This window comes from Ictidomys tridecemlineatus, chromosome 10, assembly GCF_052094955.1.
Source record: "Ictidomys tridecemlineatus isolate mIctTri1 chromosome 10, mIctTri1.hap1, whole genome shotgun sequence".
NCBI classification, from domain to species: domain Eukaryota; kingdom Metazoa; phylum Chordata; class Mammalia; order Rodentia; family Sciuridae; genus Ictidomys; species Ictidomys tridecemlineatus.
Genome location: NC_135486.1, coordinates 104,038,656 through 104,057,137, shown reverse-complemented (window position 1 = coordinate 104,057,137; position 18,482 = coordinate 104,038,656). Strand labels below are relative to the sequence as shown.

The window sequence follows — 18,482 nt, the reverse complement described above, 5'->3', positions numbered from 1 at the left end:
AATAGCCCTCGTGTACTGGGCATTTTCTATTATAGGTCTTGCACTCTTTGGTGTCTTTGTCCAGAACAGCTCTGTGAAGGCAAGGACACATCTCTTAGAGAGATGGACTGCCCCTTTCACTCTGGGAAGATCTCCAGATCTAGCACACACCCAACGCCAGGGACTCCCTGGCCTGAGGCCTTAGTCACCATGCAAACCACATCACACCAAGCTCTTAAACAGAAATCACTTGAATCCCATCACCCAGAGGCCCTTCTGCAAACACTCCTCTGGCCACCCTGTCATTCTTCTATGAACACAGGCGTATATTTTCATGCAAGTGGGTCCTAGAGACTGGTGTTAGAATCTCCTCTCCTGCCTAACAGAACCTGGATGTTCTGCCCTGTGCACAGAGGTCAGCACTCAGTGCAAGGGGAAGAATGAGTCCAGAGAAGTGTCCCCTTTCCATCTGTGACCCTTCAATGACTCATGGAGAAGCACAGAAAGAATGTAGGTGGAGAGAGGGGCGAGGTGCCACAAATTTGGGGAAGGCGGAAAGCTATAGAATGCACGAGTGGGTGGCATGGAGGAAGTGCATCCCAGAATAGGCACCCTGCGGGCTGAGCAGAGTCCTAGTCTTCCCAGGGGTCTGGGCTCAGGGGGCAGGTCCAGCACCTGGCTGGAGCAGCTGTTCCCTCCCCTCCCCTGGCCCTGAGCAAGTGGCAGCTGGCGGCTCCCTGGCCACAGCCAGAATCCACTTCTCCAGAAAGGCAGGGCAACTGGCGTGGGAGGGTTTCTGAGCAGGTTGGGGCTTCCCAAGCAATTCCTTCATTGCTCCTGCCCTGGAGGGGGACTCCCAGCACCCCAACTTTCCACAGCTCACAAGAATGGACACCTGGAAACCAGCCTTGGATAAAGAGCACTAGTCAACCTTTCTACTGAGGAGAGAGGCCCGTGGAGGAAACCCAGTCACCTGGAATAGTTAAGCGAGTGTTTGTCCCTAAGTGGAAGATCCAAGGGAACTGGCATTAGGAAAGAGAAGGATCAAGAGATGTGACCAGGAGACAAAGGAGAGCTCTGGAAATATCCTAATTGAACTCTTCAGGGAGATTTGAAGTAATATCTTAGAAGTAATACCTCAGTATATACTTGCCAAAATATGCCAAAATATTCTTGTTCCAAGATTTTTTTTTTATACTGGGGATTGAACCCAGGGATGTTTAACCACTGAGCTACATCTCCTTGTTATTTTTTAAATTAATTTTTTTTTTTGAGACAGGGATTCACTAATTTGATGAGGCTGGCCTCAAATTTGTGATCCTCCTGACTCAGCCTCCTGAGCTGTTGAGATTAAGATCTTGTTTTAAGGGACTGGGATTGTGGTTTAGTGGTAGAGCGCTTGCCTTGCATGTGTGAGGCACAGGCACTGGGTTCAATCCTTAGCACCACATAAAAAGTAAATAAATCAAATAAAGGTATTGTCTACAAAGAAAAAAAATTTTAAAAAAAGATCTTGTTTTAAGATGTTAAAACAAGAATCAGATGCTGTGAAGAAGGAAAAATTATGCGAGAAAGAGTTTTTGAAAAATCAATGTTTAGTGGACACGGGCCATATAAATTTGACAGAAGTCTTCACTGAAAATTTTTAAATGATTTTTTCTTTTCCAAAAAGCATCTGTAACAAAATTAATAAGCAAGTTCAATCCTGGGAGAATATATTCTTAATACATGTATCTCAAATAACTTGTACTGAGGATACAGAGAGTCCCCAGCGTGGGATGGTTCCATGTAGGAAAGCTTAACTTTACAACACTTTACAAGAGCACTTCCAGTGGAAACCAGATGTTCAGTTCGGATCTCCTGGGCTGGCAGGGTGTGGTAAGATCCTCTCTCCTGATTCGGATTCCCACTTGGCACCAACCTGACACCACAGTGAGCAGTGTTAAGCATTTGGTAGTTGAGGTCGTGACTGTATTCCCAAGTGACAATGAGTCTGTTGGAAAAAAATCCCATTGTAAGTTGAAGAGCATCTGTGCAAAGAACTCTTAATCTAATAGGAAGACAACACAGCTCAGAAACGGGTTACAAATGGACATTGCACCAAAGATACAGCAAAAACTAATGAGCACATAGAGATACTCATCAGCATCCATCTCAACGGAAGCACAGAGCATGTGGGGGCCCACTGCACCCCACTAGAAGGGCTAACGTTTAACCAACTGGCCATTCATTGCCAAGTGAAGGGAAAGATCTCGAGCAGTTGGAACCCTCAGACATCCTTGGAGGGAATGTCGGATGGTGAACAGAACAGCACGTTGTCACCATATTAAACATATACTTACTGCCAGGTGTGGTGGCACACACCTGTAATCCCAGTGGCTCAGGAGGCTGAGACAGGAGGATCGTGAGTTCAAAGCCAGCCTCAGCAAAAGTGAGGCACTAAGCAACTCTGTGAGACCCTGTCTCTAAATAAAATACAAAATAGGGCTGGGGATGGGGCTCAGTGGTTGAGTGCCCCTGAGTTCAATCCCCAGTACCAAAAAAAAAAAAAAACCAAAACAAAACAAAAAAAACAACCAACAACAACAACAAAAAAACTCCAAAAACATATGTCATCATCCAGCAGTCCTACTCCTAGCTACCTGACTGTTTTAGTCAGCTTTGCATCACTGAGACCAAAAGACCTGACAAGAACAACATAGAGGAGGAAAAGTTTATTCTGGCTCACAGTTTCAGAGGTTCAGTCCATGATGGATGGACTCCATAGCTGGGGCCGGAGGTGAGACAGAATGCTGTGACAGAGGAAAGCAGCTCAGGACATGGTAATAGGAAGCAGAGAGCTAGCTCTGCTTATAATCCCCCAAGTCACGCTCCCAGTGAACCACTTCCCTGAGCCACATCCCTCCTGCCTACAGTTACTGCCCAGTTAGTTCCTATCAGGGGCTTAATTCACAGATTGGGTTACACCTCTTGTAATTTAATCATTTCACCTCTGAAAATTCTGCATTGTCTTACACGTGAGCTTTTGGGGGACACCTCATATCTAAACCATGACACTGCCCAAGTTTAATGAAAATGCCTGCCCACACTAATACACAGGAATGCTTAAAACAGCATTGCTCAAAGTGGAACTGGAAAACTCAACTCTCCCTTGGCTGGTAAGCAGACGGAAACTGTGGCAAATCCATGCAGCGCACACCACTCAAGCAATAAAAATGGAATAAACTATTATGTAGGCAACGTGGGTGTCTCAAAACTCAGATACAAGAGCTCATGCTGCATGATCCCACTGATGAGACTAAAGCTAGAGAGCTGAGTCTGATTTACAGTGACAGAAGGCACATCTGGGGTTTGCCCAGGGCTGAGGCTGAGGGTGGGGAAGCCTAGAAAACCTCTCGGGTAACGGAAACGTCCTCTGTCTTGCTGTGGTTGTGATTACACAACTGTATATACTTGCCAAAACATGTACCTTAAATTGGAACCATCTCATTTCATGTACATTAAATTTCAATTAAGTCGATTTAAAGGAGAAGAGACTTTAAAAAAAATGATGGTAATAAAAGGGCCAATCAAAGGGGCTATAAAATAAAGACAAACACACCTGCTGTGGTGTCTGGAGTCCTTGCCACTTGGGAGGCGAAAGCAGTTGTAGGCTGAGGCAGGAGGGTCACTTGAGCCCAGGAGTTCAAGGCCAGCCTGGGCAATAGAGCCAGACCTTGACTCAAAAAGAAAAAAACAAAAACAAAAACAAATAACTCTTTTAGGACCTAGAAAAAGATCATGAAAAGGAAAGAAGGAAGTGAAGAAAAAGAGAAATCAGATGAGAGTTGATAAGAGACCCATTGATAAGGGACCCGTCCAGAATGTTCCACATCAGATATAAAGAGTCTGCAGAAAGAGAGCTGAGTCAACAGGGAGGAAGTCCCTCCAGGGGACAAAACCCAAACTCATCTGTAGAAGTGAAAAGATCCCTTGAGCACAGGTGCCTGTCTCCACTCCTCCAGTGAGACTTCAGAATATCAAGCATAAAGCAAGGAGCCCAGAAGCACAGACTCCTGGAAGGGGTGACGGTCAAAGCATCCTCGGCAAGGCCACGGAGTCCTGCCTTGGGATTCTGCGGGAAAACCTTGCATCTGGAAATGTGTGTCCAGTTAACCAAGGCACGTCAAAGGCACTTTTTGGATCTAAGACATTCCTTCTCAAGATGTGTTTGACCTCACCCAGCCACCCAGAGGGAAGTCGTGAATGGAGAAAGCGGCTGGCCAGCCAAGCACTGGGCCCACCTGGAGGCCTATGCTGGCCCCCCATGACAGGTCAGTGGGCTTTGAGGGCAGCAGGTCCAGAGGGCTTTAAGAGGAACACTTTCCAGAGAAGGGCAGGTGTGCTGGGCATCATTTAGCACAGGAAACTGGACAAATGTGAGGAGATGACAGAGCACACTGTTCTCTTATCTAAGAAAACAAGAAAATAGGGCCAAGGTGATGCTCTATGGAAGAGCACTTGCCTGGCATGTGTGAGGTCCTGGGTTCAATCCCAGCAACACACACACACACACACACACACACACACACACACACACGGCAATCATAAATTCAATAAGTCATAAAAAGTTACAGATGAAAACTTTGGTCCAAATACAAAACAAGCCACACTCTGGCATTTTCTTGAACGATTTGTGGAATATAATCTTTGTCTTTAAGGTTACCAGGCTTAGGGCTGGAGTTGTAGCTTAGTAGTAGAGCGCTTGCCTTGTAAGGCACTGAGTTCGATTCTCAGCACCACATATAAAATCAATGAATAAAATAAAGATCCATCAACATCTAACAAAAAATATTTAAAGAAAAAGTTTACCAGGCTTAGTGGGAGAGAGAGATTGGTCACTGGGTTGTTTAATAAATAAAAGTTACAGGAAGGCATAATCAGAAAACACTGCTGGTCCCTCTTGTGGCTTTTGGAATCAACAGACATGCACACCATGAAATGGTACACTTTCAGTCTGTTCTGTTACAGTGACCCTGAAAATGCAAATCAGGCACCAGCCACCATAAACTGTGAGAGGCTGAGGAAAGGATGGGGGGGTCAGAGGACATGGGTGGGACTTAAGTGCAGTATATTAGTTAATGCTGCACAGGTTCTCAAGGGAAACCTAAAAAAATAAATAAATAAAATAAGATGGTAATGAGAGCATCTGGGAGGTGAGTGCATTTCCTGCAACCTGACCCAGTGAGGCCTCATCGTCATACTCATCGTTTGCCACCTGCCCAAACCTGCCATCTTCCTCTTGCCCAGGGAGAGGTTCCCTGACTCAGGCCTCCTTACTGACCCTCCAGCTTGCCAAATGTGTTCCTGCTCAGGGCATTTGTTCTTGAACAGTTGGTGGAGTTGGGCTCAGAGCTGGGACTCTACCAAAGGAACTCTATTCTGCCTGGCACCAGCCTGACCTTCCTGAGACATGAGGTCAGCCCAGTGCTGAATGCTCACCCTGCCCAGGAGAGTGACAAGTTTTCTGTTTAATCAAACCCACCTGTATGTACATGTATGTATATATGTGTCTGTGTACATACACATTCATACATATATATTCTATATTGAAACAATTTTAGAATTTTTTTTAAACATAAACATTGTAAAAGTGCCAGGCGTGGTGACACAAGTCTGTAATACCAGCAGCTTGGGACCGGAGGCAGGAGGATTGCAAATTGAAAGGCCGCCTCAGCAAATTAGCGAGGCTCTAAGCAACTTAGCAAGGCCCTGTTTCAAAATAAAAAATAAGGGCTGGGGTTGTGGCTCAGTGATAGAGCACTTGCCTAGCACATGTGAGGCACTGGGTTTGATCCTCAGCACCACATATTTTTAAAGTTATTAAACAAATAAATAAACAATAAAAAGGGTGTGGAGGTGGCTCAGTGGTTAAGTATCCCTGGGTTCAATCCCTGGTGCAAAAACAAAGCAGAAGTAACAGCATGTTCTCATCTACTCTTCGCTCACCTTCTCCTAATACTAACATCTTATGTAACCAAGGCACAACATCAAGACCAGGAATTCAATTCTGGCACAGTCCTGTCAACTAAACCACAGACTTCCAGTTCTCCTCCCCGTCCTTTTCCTGTTCTGGGCTACTCCAGGGTCCCATGCTGCCTCTACTTGCTGGGTCTCCTAAGCAGCTCCGTGTGGACCGTTTCTCACAATTCCCTTGTCTTCTGGGAGTGGGACACTTTAGGGGCACTGCTCAGCCATCTTGCAGTCCTCTGCAACAGGGCACGTCTGATGTTTCCCATGCTTAGAATGATGTTACACATTGTGGGCAAGAATAGCACAGATGTCACCTGTGTCCTTGGTGTGTGGTCTCTGGGAACACAAAATTGATGTTTTAAACTTGGATCAAGTTTGACACTGAAAGTTACTATTTTTCCTTTTTATTCACACACACAAAAAAAAGACAAAAAAACAAAACAAGTATCTGGAGAGATATTTGAAACTGAAAATAATGCGTCTCAGGAGTGTTTCCCACTATTTTTGGCATCCCTTAGGAGACCTTGCTTGCTGCAATTACTACTGTTTTATCTGCCTAATGTTGACTTTCTGTTCCCCTCGTATCTAGCTCATCTAAAGGAACATTTTTGTAAGGAAGAACCACCTCTCCTAGGCTCTTAGGGCACCACAGGCCTTCTGTTTTGAAGGTACCCTGGCTTTATTGCTCATGTGGTTCCAGGCTTGGCCACTAGGGGCGCCTCTGGCTGGCTCGACTCTCCCACAGCCTCTCTCGATGTAATTCTCCTGGCTTCTACCCTGTGCAGTGCCAGGCTCATGTTTGCTCCGTCCTGGTCTCAGAAGCAGACAGGTTTTGTTGTTTTGTGCTACTGCGGACTGAACCCACGGGACTCGACCACTACATCCTCATCCCTTTTTATTTTGAGACAGGGTCTCACAAATTTGCAGACTGGTTTGAATTTTCGATCCTCCTGCCTCAGCCTCCCAAGTTGCTGGTATTTCAGGAGTGGGCCACCATGCCCAGCCTGGAACCAGTTTTTTAAGATGGACTTTCATATGCGGTTAACTCTGAGCATTCTTTACAACTGTCCCAGAAAAAGGAAAGGAGGGAGTCATATGGAGAAGGCAGGTAGGGGCTGCTGCCCTTGGCTTCCCCCTGCCCCAGGGAAACTTTCTCTCCAGGGTTGGATTTCTCCTCTGCAGGAAGGATGCAGCTGATAAGGGGGGGAGGCTCTTCATGGACCACACCAACCATGTTGGACCCCAGTCAGGGCCCTGGGGTGGCATTTGGGGTGCAGAGCTGTATTCAAGAGTATGGTGGGTAGGTTTCCAGCAGGGAGGGTAGACTGTCAGTAGAACTCCCCACCTGCTTATGCTCAGTTGTCCCTCCAGATCTTAGAGAGCTGTAGATGGTGACAAGTGAGCCGCTGTCAGGTAAATGAGAGTCTAATTCCTAGTGACCCAACCACTCACTCATCTAAACATGAACTTAGGATGTGCAAAGTTGATTTTATCCAGGTCATTCTAGTAAATATTTACCTCTGGTTCTGTTTCAATTCTAATGTTTTGTTTTGTAAGTAATAATATAACTGGCTTAATAAATACAGGTTTTAAAGACACAAGGAAGTAGAAGACTTGAGTTGAAGATTCTTTTTTTTTTTTTTTTTAGTATTGGGGATTGAACCCAGGGCCTCATGTATATAAGACAAGCACTCTACCACTGAGCACATCCCAAGCCTACTTTTTTTTTGGGGGGGGCGCGTACTAGGGATTGAACCCAGGGGCAAGCTACCATTGAGTTATATCCCCAACTGTTTGTATTTTTATTTATTTATTTATTTTGCAGGGGTTGGGGGTTACCAGGGATTGAACTCAGGAGCACTTGAACATTGAATCACATTCTCAGCTCATTTTTTTAAATTATTATTTTATTTAGAGACAGCATCTCACTGAATTGGTTAGTTCCTTGCCATTGCTGAGGCTGGCTTTGAACTCACGATCCTCCTGTCTCAGCCTCCCGAGCCACTGGGATTACAGGCGTGTGCCACTGCTGTTTTTCTTTTTTTTTTTTTACTTATTGAGACAGGATCTTGCTACATTGTCCATGCTGACCTTGAACTTGCTATCCTCCTGCCTCAGCCACTTGAGTAGCTGGGATTATAAGTATATGACACTGAATTGCAGATAGAATTTGATCAGAAGAGATAAATTTCTTGGAGAGACAAAATAAAAAGAGAATAACCTTTCTTTTATGCACTCACCCCAAATCCCAACAACAGGAGCTGTAGTTATAGCTCAGTGGTAGAGAACTTGCCTAGCATGTGTGAGGCACTGGGGTTAATCCTCAGCACTACCTAAAAATAAATAAATAGAATAAAGGTACTATGTCCATCTACAACTAAAAAAGATTTTTTAAAGAAAAAAGAAACTAAGCAAAGATAAAAAAAAAAAGCCAATAACACGTGAACAAATAAACAGTGTTCTCCTCTGACTGGGCCACCCTGGACAACTAATCTGCAGGACAGGGCAAGGCTCTGTATACATTGGCTTAACCTAGGGATCTCACAGTGTGGTTCCTCCGATCACCATCACACAATTTGTCAGAAAATTCCACCCCGTTCCTACTAGATCAGAAGCCTTGGATCAATGCTCTGGGTCTGAGAACCGCTGCCTCACACTATCAGGGAGATAAGAGGTTGAATTTAAGAATCCACCGCTAGCCTTGGGTTGCAAGGGATCTCATCCAAACTACATCATGGAGCCCCTGAACCTCATCCAACAGTCATTAAAATGTCCCATCCTACCCTATTGCCCTCTGGTTGCTGGGAGAAGAAGACCATAACAATGTTCCTCCAGAAACCCTTCAACGAACGCCAGGAGTTGGTTTGAAGGACAGGCCACCAACTCGGCTGCCAGAGTGACTGGCGTCTTCTAAACCCCCTTTGGCTCACCTCCTTCCGGTGCCCAATCCCCTTCGGGCCTGGGCTGTGCAGAGCTGCTTTCCTGTCCCGGCTCTGGCTTTATCTGTTTCAGAGTCCGTCTTTTGGTTGGAAACATCTTGCTCTCCATGCAATGAAATGAGCTATTAATTATGATTTAATAAACCTCCAGGCTGAGAGTCTAGAGTACTGTCTCCATGAGGGGCAGTTCTCCCTCTGGATAAGCACAAGGTGGACAGTGTGGGTACCTCCCCCTAGGGAAGGGACCAAGATGGTGCACACTCCAGAGGGAGCCTGGAACTCTTCTGGGACAGGCCCCAGATGGAGGCTCCGTCCACCATGTGCAGCTCATGTTCACCTGTCTTTAGTTGGGCTCCTGGGGGAGGGGCGGGGGGTGGGCACTATAAAAGGCCCAGGTTTTTAGTCACAAATCTAGTTTCTTTTCACTTATGCCTAGAGCAGTTGTTGAAAATACTTCCTTCCTCTATGTAACAAATATATTTTATAGATAATCATGTAATAATAAATATTTTATCATTTTCTCAGTTCATTATTTAGTTCATTATTTAGTCACTCCACCCACTGGGGCGGACTGAAGTACCCTGCCACTGAGCTGTACCCCCCACTCTAATTGTCATTTTTAAAAAAATCATTTTATCATTATTTCACTCCAAACAAAAGACAAAGCTTGAGTGTCCTCAAGTAGAGGTCAGCTGACCACTTCTGTAAAGAGCCAGGTAATAAATATTTTCAGTGGCTGTCACAGCTATTCAACTCTGTCACTGCAGCACAAATATCTCTGTCATCAGCAATATATAAACAAGTGGGCGTGACCATATGCCAGTAAAACTTGAAAAAAAGTATCATTATTTTATTGTCAGATAGTATTCAACTCTAGCAAAATAGCTCATGATGGAACTAAAATTTTCACTTAGCAAACAAAAATATCACAGCCTAAGGCTCTAGTTACTGTTTCAAAGTTTTACTGCAAATGAGCACAGTAAGTGTAATTACAATCTCTTCATGCCTGAATGTCAGTAATTTATAAGGGATCTCTGTGTTTAAAATGTATATAAATGACTTCAATATACCTTAGTTTTACTTTTCTGTTCGTCCCAAAGAAGTACCAATGGGTCTCGAGTCTTCTTGTGGATTTTTTAATATTTATTTTTTAGATGGACACAATATCTTTATTTATTTATTTTTATGTGATGTTGAGGATCGAACCCAGAGCCTCGAACGTGCTAGGCAAGCGCACTACTGCTAAGCCACAACCCCAGTTCCTTCCTGTGGATTTTAGAAGCCTGAAATCTATGAAATAAAACTCAGGGGCTGGAAGAGATGTAAAGGGAATATTGGGTAGTTTGATTAGAGTGTAATAATTAGGATAGATAATTAGATTTTCTGGTTTTCAAAAATCTGAATTGCAGTAAAAGGAATTTTGATGTGCTATTTTAATTTTCAGTAGCAAATAAAAATGTACATAGAGGAACTTAAAAAAAAAAGAATGGAATCGAAGCATGTCACTGGGTGTTAACATGGGGTTTTTTTTGGAGGGGGTGGTGGAGTATCAGGGATTGAACTCAGGGGCCCTCAACCACTGAGCCACATTCCCAGCCCTATTTTGCATTTTATTTAGAGACAGGGTCTCACTGAGTTGTTTAGCACCTCATTTTTGCTGAGGCTGGCTTTGAACTCCCAATCCTCCTGCTTCAGCCTCCAGAGCCTCTGGGGTTACAGGCATGTGCTACCATGACTTATCTCAGATTTAATGTTAAACACAGTTAATTTGTGTCCCTGGAGAGGCTGGAGAGGTGGACTGTACCCAAATTGGAAAAAATGGAAGTTGAAAACCAGGAGGAAGCAGCGCTGGGGCATTTGGGGAGAAGACTCTGTGAAATCCTGAGTCACTGGGCTCTAGGACACCCTCTGTGCCACCCCAGTTCTATACTCAGACTCAGCATCTGGTCTTGGTTTTATCATTGCATGTCACACAAAGTTTTAAGTTGTTGTGAGTCTTTCATAGTAGTTTCCAGAACAATTTCATTAATTATAGAAAGAGGGCTGGGCTGAAGCACTCGGGGTGTGCGTGGGGGGTGCGCCCTCCCTCTGTGACTCCCGCTGCCCTGAACTTACAGCTGTTCTCCAACTCCTCGCCCATCCGGATGCTCGGCCTCCCCTCAGGCCTAGAGCCAAAGGAGCCACCCACCACCAACTGAACCTCTGAAACCAAGAGCCAAAATAAACCTTTCTTCCTCACCATTGTTTTCCTTGGGTATTTTGGTCACAGCAATGACAAAGCTAACAGACACGCCTGCCATTGTCACTACCTCTTCCCTCTCCACCTCTGCCAAAACCAACTTGCCTTTTTTTTTTTTTTTGGCTGAGGCTGGCTTTGAACTCGTGATCCTCCTGTTGCAGCCTCCAGAGCTGCTGGGATTACAGGTAAAACCAACTTGCTTTCTAAAGAAACATAAGTAAATGAACAAAGTTGTAGGGAATAAATGTGCCACCTGTTAGGCCAGGGAAAGGATGCCTGGTCTTCTGAGCAGATGCTGTATACTGTTGCCTTTTGCCGGGTTTATTGGTGGCAAGAGCGCTGTTTTGTCCCTTCAAGTTACACTTTCCCCCTAATTGAGGAACTCTGGAGTGGATGCATGAGCACTGGAGAGTCAGGGCTTCTGCCCCAGCAGGCTCCAGGCTTCAGTGTGTGCCCAGAGACACCTGCTCGTAGGGTGAGTCCCAGGCAGAGGTTCTGACGCTGGGGAGAGGCCCAGGCCATGCCCAGACCAGAGGAGGGAGGGTGCCAGCACTAAATGCCATCACCGAAGATGCTTTCCAAGTCAAAAGTGACTCAAAATCCTGGAAGGAAAAAAAAGGTACTCATGGCCCCCATCCTTAGGGGTTGGGCTGGCTTTACATGGGCAAGGCCTCTGTGTCTATTTGGCGCTGGCCACTCAGAGAGCCCTGGGAAATAGGAGAAGGACCTGTCTTCAGAGAAAACCAAGTCTCCAGGCTGCTCAGGAGGCAGCTGTAGGAAAAGGCCAGCCAGAGCCTGCCCTAAGGGGGCCATGACTCCCTGCCTCGAGGAGGCAGCCCTCACCCTTGAGGCCAGCCAGGTGGTTGTTTTCAATGTTCTAAGACTTTCATTGTGAAAAGCCTCACACAATATTCACACACACAGAAGCATGGACCCACATATACTCACCAATTCAGGGATTTTAAAGGTACTGAGGAATAGCTTCAACAGTTCTAGAATCTCACTTTGAAAGAAAGCCCCGATTGCTGTTATGCCTGGCTTCATTCAGCCTGGAGCCCGTGACAGCCATGCTTTCACACGGTGCCAGTCGCTGGCTCCTTCTTGTGGCAGAGTAGCACTCCCTTACTCTGTGTGCTTCAGATTGTTTACAGATTCACTCCTGTTGGTGGGCATTTCGCTTATTTTCAGTTTGGGGCTGGAATAAGGCCACTGTGAACACTTGGGTACAAGTCTCAAGTCTCCCACCCTGGTACTGGGGATTGAACCCAGGGGTGCTCTGTCACTGAGCTACACCCTCAGCCCTTTTTATTTTTTATTTGGAAACAGGGTCTTGATAACTTGCCCAGGTTGGCCTTGAACTTGGGATCCTGCCTCAGCTTCCTGAGTTGCTGAGATGATGGGTCTGCCCCACCATGCTTGGCTATCGGATAACTTTCTTTCTTTCTTTTTTTTTGTAGTTGTAGGTGGACAGCATGCCTTTATTTTATTTATTTATTTTTATGTGGTGCTGAGGATCAAACCCAGTGCCTCACACATGCTGGGCCAGTGCTCCACCACTGAGCCCCAGCCCCCAGATAACTTTCTGATAAAGCTTTCGCTTTGATGACCTGACATCCTTCTGGAACTGGAAGAAACAGGAGGGCTGGCTGGAGAGGGGCAGAGTCACCACTGTCAGGCTTCTAATCATAAATCACAGTCTCAGTGAAGCTATTTTGACTGAGTGATACAGGCACCAATAATCAAATCAAAGGCACTAAAAGGCGTAGACAGCTCCCACTCATTAGCTTTATGACGGCAACTTTTTGAGCTTCTTAAAATTCAGGAACTGAAATCTCTCTGACCCATCAAACAACAAATCCATAAGTTAGACTTCATTCAATATTAAAAACTTTTTCAAAGATGCTGTAGAAAGAATGAAAGACAAGTGGCAGGGACAAGCTATTTGCAAGTCATCTATATGACAAAACACTTGTACCAGAATAGACAAAAATTCTCAATGTTCTACAAGAAAACAACCCTTGGGCTGCGGTTGTGGCTCAGTGGTAGAGCGCTTGCCTAGCATGTGGGAGGCACTGGGTTCGATCCTCAGTACCACATACAAATAAATAAATAGAAACAAAAGGTCTAGCAACAACTAAAAAAAATTAAAAAAAAAACAAAACCTTGTTTTAAAATATTGGGCAAAATGTTTTTAAAAACAACAGAAAAGATATACTGATAGCAAATAAGCACATGAAAAGATTCTCATTGAATTAGATACTAGGGAAATGCAAATTAAAGCTATCCTGAGATATGACTTCATATCTATGAGAATGGCTAAAATTCAACACTGACCTATCAAGTATGGCAAAGATGGGGGTAGGGTTGGGGAGGGGATCAATTCTCAGAGGCTGCTGGTAGAAATATAAAATGGTACAATACTTTTGAAAAGCAGTTTGTTAGTTTCTTAAATAAAACATAAGTGTACAGCTACAATGACTGCCATTTTACTCCTAGTTGTGTATACAATAAAAATGAAAGCACCTATCATACAAAAAAATTATACATGGGCTGGGGTTATGGCTCAGTGGTGGAGCGCTCACCTGGCATGTGTGAGGCACTGGGTTTGATCCTCAGCAACACATAAAAATAAATAAATGAAAATAAAGCTATTGTGTCCACCTACAACTAAAAATTATTTTTTAAAAAAATTTTTAGGGGCTGGGGATGTGGCTCAAGCGGTAGCGCGCTCGCCTGGCGTGTGTGCGGCCCAGGTTCGATCCTCAGCACCACATACAAACAAAGATGTTGTGTCCACCAAAAAATAAATAAATAAATATTTAAAAAAATTTTTTTTAAATCTTTTTTAAATTTTAAAAATTCATACATAAGTATTCTAAGCAGCTTTTTTTTTTTTTGCTAAGAACCAAAAGCTAGAAGCAGTTCAAGCCCAAACCTATCAGCAGGTGATGGGCTATGGTCCAGCCACAGTGACACTACTCAGGAATACAAAGCGATAGAGCGATGATGCACGCCCCAGCATGGGTGAGTCTCAAAATAATTACATTGTTCCCAGTGTTGTGGCACATGCCTTGTAATTCCAGTGACTCAGGAGGCTGAGTCAGGAGGATCACAAGTTCAAAGCCAGCCTCAGCAACTTAGTAAGGCCCTAAGTAATTTGGTGAGATCCTATCTCAAAATAAATACATAAATAAAAAGGGCTAAGGATGTGACCCAGTAATTAAGCATCCCTGGGTTCAATTCCAGGTACAAAAGAAAAAAATAATAATTACATTGTGGGGCTGGGGTTACAGCTCAGTGGTAGAGCACACGCCTAGTACTTGTGAGGCGCTGGGTTCGATCCTCAGCACCACATAACAATAAATAAAATAAAGGCATTGTGTCCAACTACAACTAAAAAAAAATAAAAAAGGAATAATTACATTGCATGAAATTAGCAGGACAAATAAAACATTTATAAATCCAGTTACACATAACTCTAAAAATGCAAATAAATGACTGTGTAGTGACTAAAAGCAGGTGGCCTCGAGTAGAGGGAGGGTGGGGCTGTAAAGGCCTACTGTCCAGGAAAGGCCCCCTGTGCCAGCCACGGTGGTGATGTCATGATGCATACACATGTCTAATTCACCAAATTGCCTGCTTTAAATATGAGCGGTTAATTGCAGAGCAATATGGTTAAAAATAGCAATCAATCCACTTGGGGTCCACACTTACCAGATGTGAACTCATGATTCTGTTCCGAGGTACCCACAGAGACAGACATGAGCTCAGAGTTTCATTCACAAAAGCCACACATACACTCAGCCCAAAGTTCATGACAGGAGAATGGTAATGTCACAGGAATATGGGAAACTGAAGCTCTGACCCTTGGTTCTAGTGTTATGATGAAAGAAAATTTAAAGTTAGTCACCCAAAGCCCTGCAAAAGAACTTTGTAAGTGAAATCAAAGTAAGGCTCAAGCGGAGAGCATGAGAGAGTGAGAGAGGGAGAGAAGGGGGGGGGGAGGAAGAGTAGGTCGTCTCTGAGCAGAGAACGGCAAAGGTAACGTGCCTTTCTAAATTTTATTGCAATTTTATAGTTTCTATGAAAACTGGGGTCCACCTTTTGCACTCTGCCAATCAGGTGTCAAACTCCTCCTTTATGATGGGGGTGGTGGAATTTTTGACCCTAACTGGTCCTCTTTGGAACAGTCATAGTGGCCACCCTATTCAGGGGGCTTCATCTACAAGTCAACCCTATGTTAATGTGGGTATGGGGGTCAGTGGGCAGTCAGAAGTTGCCTTATGCAGTGATACAGACCTGTAGTCCCAGGGCAGGCAGGAGGCTGAGGCAGGAGGATTGCAAGTTCCAAGCCAGCCTCAGCAGCTTAGTGAGGCTCTAAGCAACTTAGTGAGACCCTGTCTCACAATAAAAAATTTAAAAAGTGATGGAGATGTGGCTCAGTGGTTAAGTGCCCCTGGGCTCAATCCTTGGAGAGAGAGAGAGAGAGAGAGAGAGAGAGAGAGAGAGAGAGAGAGAGAGAGAGAGAGAGATATGCCTTAGTATACCTGGGCTACTAAAAAAACCTCCCTTCCAAGCTATACGGAGGTACTGATGGCCCTAACTCCTAGCTTCACACTGACCTCAGTGGACCCTGTCTAGAGTTAGTCCCATTAATCCTTCTTGATGTATTTTTCCAACTAATTCCTTTTGCTTCCATCTGTTCCTTCTTAAGATCTGGGCACTTTTCTACAAGTTATCTGTTGCCAGTTGTTTTCTCATCTGCCTTGAAAGTGGTTTAAAGACCCTAAAAGTAATTTATAGAATAACTGTGACCTTGCCCTGCATTTCACTGCTCATTACTAGCTACTACCTAACGTTCCCCCCTGAAGGACTAGAGACCCTAAATCATATAGGGAACAAGGGTGATAAAATAAAATCATTGGCTGATGAGGGGCAAGGCCTTTTGGGTAGGTATGCCCAGTCTTTGCAGTCAGTGAAATGTTCTAGATTACAAGTAAGGTCATCCTGGGGACCATGGCAAATCTCTGATTTAGTAGAAACAGATAATAAAGCCATCTGGGAGGCAGATGCCCTATGAGAAAAACAAAAAGACTCACATATGGGAATAAGATGGATACAATAGGTACAGCGACATCCGAATATATCAATGAGCATGATAATGACTACAGACACCAGCAATTTCCTCTATTAGCAAGTGCCAGAAAACCATGAACTAAAAAGTTGTCCCCATGATAAGGCTGGTGAGGGCATAGCATCTATCTGGAAGTGCAAGTCTTTGAGGAATTTAGTCACGTGGTCAGAGTTGTCAGGGATGTATGTAAACACCACATCCAGTCTGAATTTGGTTTTGTAAAACAGCTTTTCTCTAAGTTAAGGAGACAAACACCTCTCTCAGGGTCATGGAGAGTTTCTGGGGTATAATTGGTCCACAGCTTCCACAGGCCAGATTATATCCTTTAGAGCAATTTTTGGAATAAACAGGGAAGCTAAATGGTCATACCAATGAAAAATGGCTTATCCCCATCCATGCTTGAGGCTGGGGAGGTTTTCAGGTGTCCTGTTTTGTGTCCATTTCTCAATAGTAGATCTTCTCATCTAGCCTGGAGACAGGAGGGGCCATAAGTTGTTCCTAGATATCCACTGGGTCCCATTGGGTGCTGTGCACCCAATTCCAGGTCTTGATGAACCAATTAGTCCCAAATCAGTCATCAGTCTATTAAATCAAAATATGTTGATATTGAGATTCTGGGGTCCATTTTAACTCCTGAATGGAATTAGGCTACCTACCATAAGTGTAATTACATTATTCCCAACAAATTGGGGCCTTCTGATTTAGATGTCCTGTAGTAAGTGTAAGCCATATATATTCATCCCCCCAATTTTTTTAAAATTGGGAATTGAATTGAACCCAGGGGCACTTAATCACTGAGCCACACCCCCAGTTCTTTTTATTTTTTATTTTGAGACAGGGTCTCACTAAGTTGCTTAGGGCCTCACTAAGTTGCTGAGGTTGGCTTGAACTTTTGATCCTCCTGCCTTAGCCTCCTGAGTTGCTGGGTTTATAGGCATGTGCCACCACGCCTGGCTATATTCATCCCAAATTTGATAGTAACCATCCTTACATATTTGACATTCTGGTATTAATAGTGGAAGATGAGGAGTAGATGGGCTCAAAAGCTCGAAAATTGGCTTGCTCTAAAGTGGAGTTTTTTTCCCATGACCTGGCTGTGACAAAGTCTTTTTTATAGGCCACAAGTTAACATTTGCACAAGTAGTAGTTTGTGATGGTACATCTCTTCCTTTTGTTGTAGCATTAGAGATTGTAATTTTATATAGTAGTCCCTTTTTAGGGAGATACCCAACAAGGTAATGTCAATTAATTGTTCTGATTGTTCAACTATTGACAACATTAAAAAAAAGGAAGGAAGGAAGAAAGGAGGAACTTGCTGGGCACAGTGGCACATGCCTATAATTCCAGACACTTGCCAGGCTAAGGTAGGAGGATCACAAGTTCAAGGCCAGCCTCAGCAACTTAGCAAGACTCTGCCTCAAAATAAAATATAAAAAGGGATGAGAATGGGGTCCGGGGTTGTGGCTCAGTGGTAGAGCGCTTGTTTAGCATGCATGAGGCAGTAGGTGTGATCCCCATACCACATTAAAATAAAAACAAATAAAATAAAGATATAAAAAAAGGGATGAGGATGTGACTCAGTGGTTAATTGTCCCTGGGTTCAATTCCCATACCAAAAACAAACAAACAAACAAAACTAAAAGCCCAAACAAACAAAACAAACTTGGAGTTCCTTGAATGGAAAACTTAAAACTTAGACAAGCTCCTAACTTTATTAAGATATCATGACCCAATAATGGAGTTGGACATTTAGCCATTACCAAAAAAAAAAAAAAAAAGCAAAAAAAAAAAGTGAGCATTACATCTCCCCAGCTGTGACACACAGGAGGAGTAAAACGTCTTACCCTGGGTTCTCCATTGGCCTTCACTAACTGCTGAGCTGGAAATCAGCAGAAAGGTGTCCAGGAAATGAGGTCCAAGCACTCTGAGTGGCGCCAGTATCCAAAAGGAATTGAATGGCCTAGTTCTTACCTCCAGAATTACCCTCGGTGTAGCCCTACTGATGGTGACGGTGACTGGGCTGCCGACCAGTTCTGAAGGCCTCCTCATTCTTGGGCCATCACTTGGAGAGTGTCTGATCGAAGCCCCTTCAGCCCTGAGGGCAGTCAGCTTGCCAGCGGCCTCTCCTGCCTCACTCAGGGCAAGGAGTCTTTGGAAGCTTTGCCCTTAATCGGGCAAT

The 18,482-nt window shown here is 44.2% G+C and overlaps 1 long non-coding RNA gene across 1 annotated transcript; it reads right to left on the bottom strand.

Annotated features, from left to right (window-relative positions):
- Positions 1 to 1,615: 1,615 nt before the first annotated feature.
- Positions 1,616 to 18,266, bottom strand: LOC120887317 (uncharacterized). The gene is made up of 2 exons (XR_005730512.2): positions 3,581 to 18,266; positions 1,616 to 1,972 (listed from the first exon to the last, which is right to left on the bottom strand). It is a non-coding gene; the product is annotated as an uncharacterized LOC120887317 (long non-coding RNA).
- Between the last annotated feature and the right edge of the window lie 216 nt (positions 18,267 to 18,482).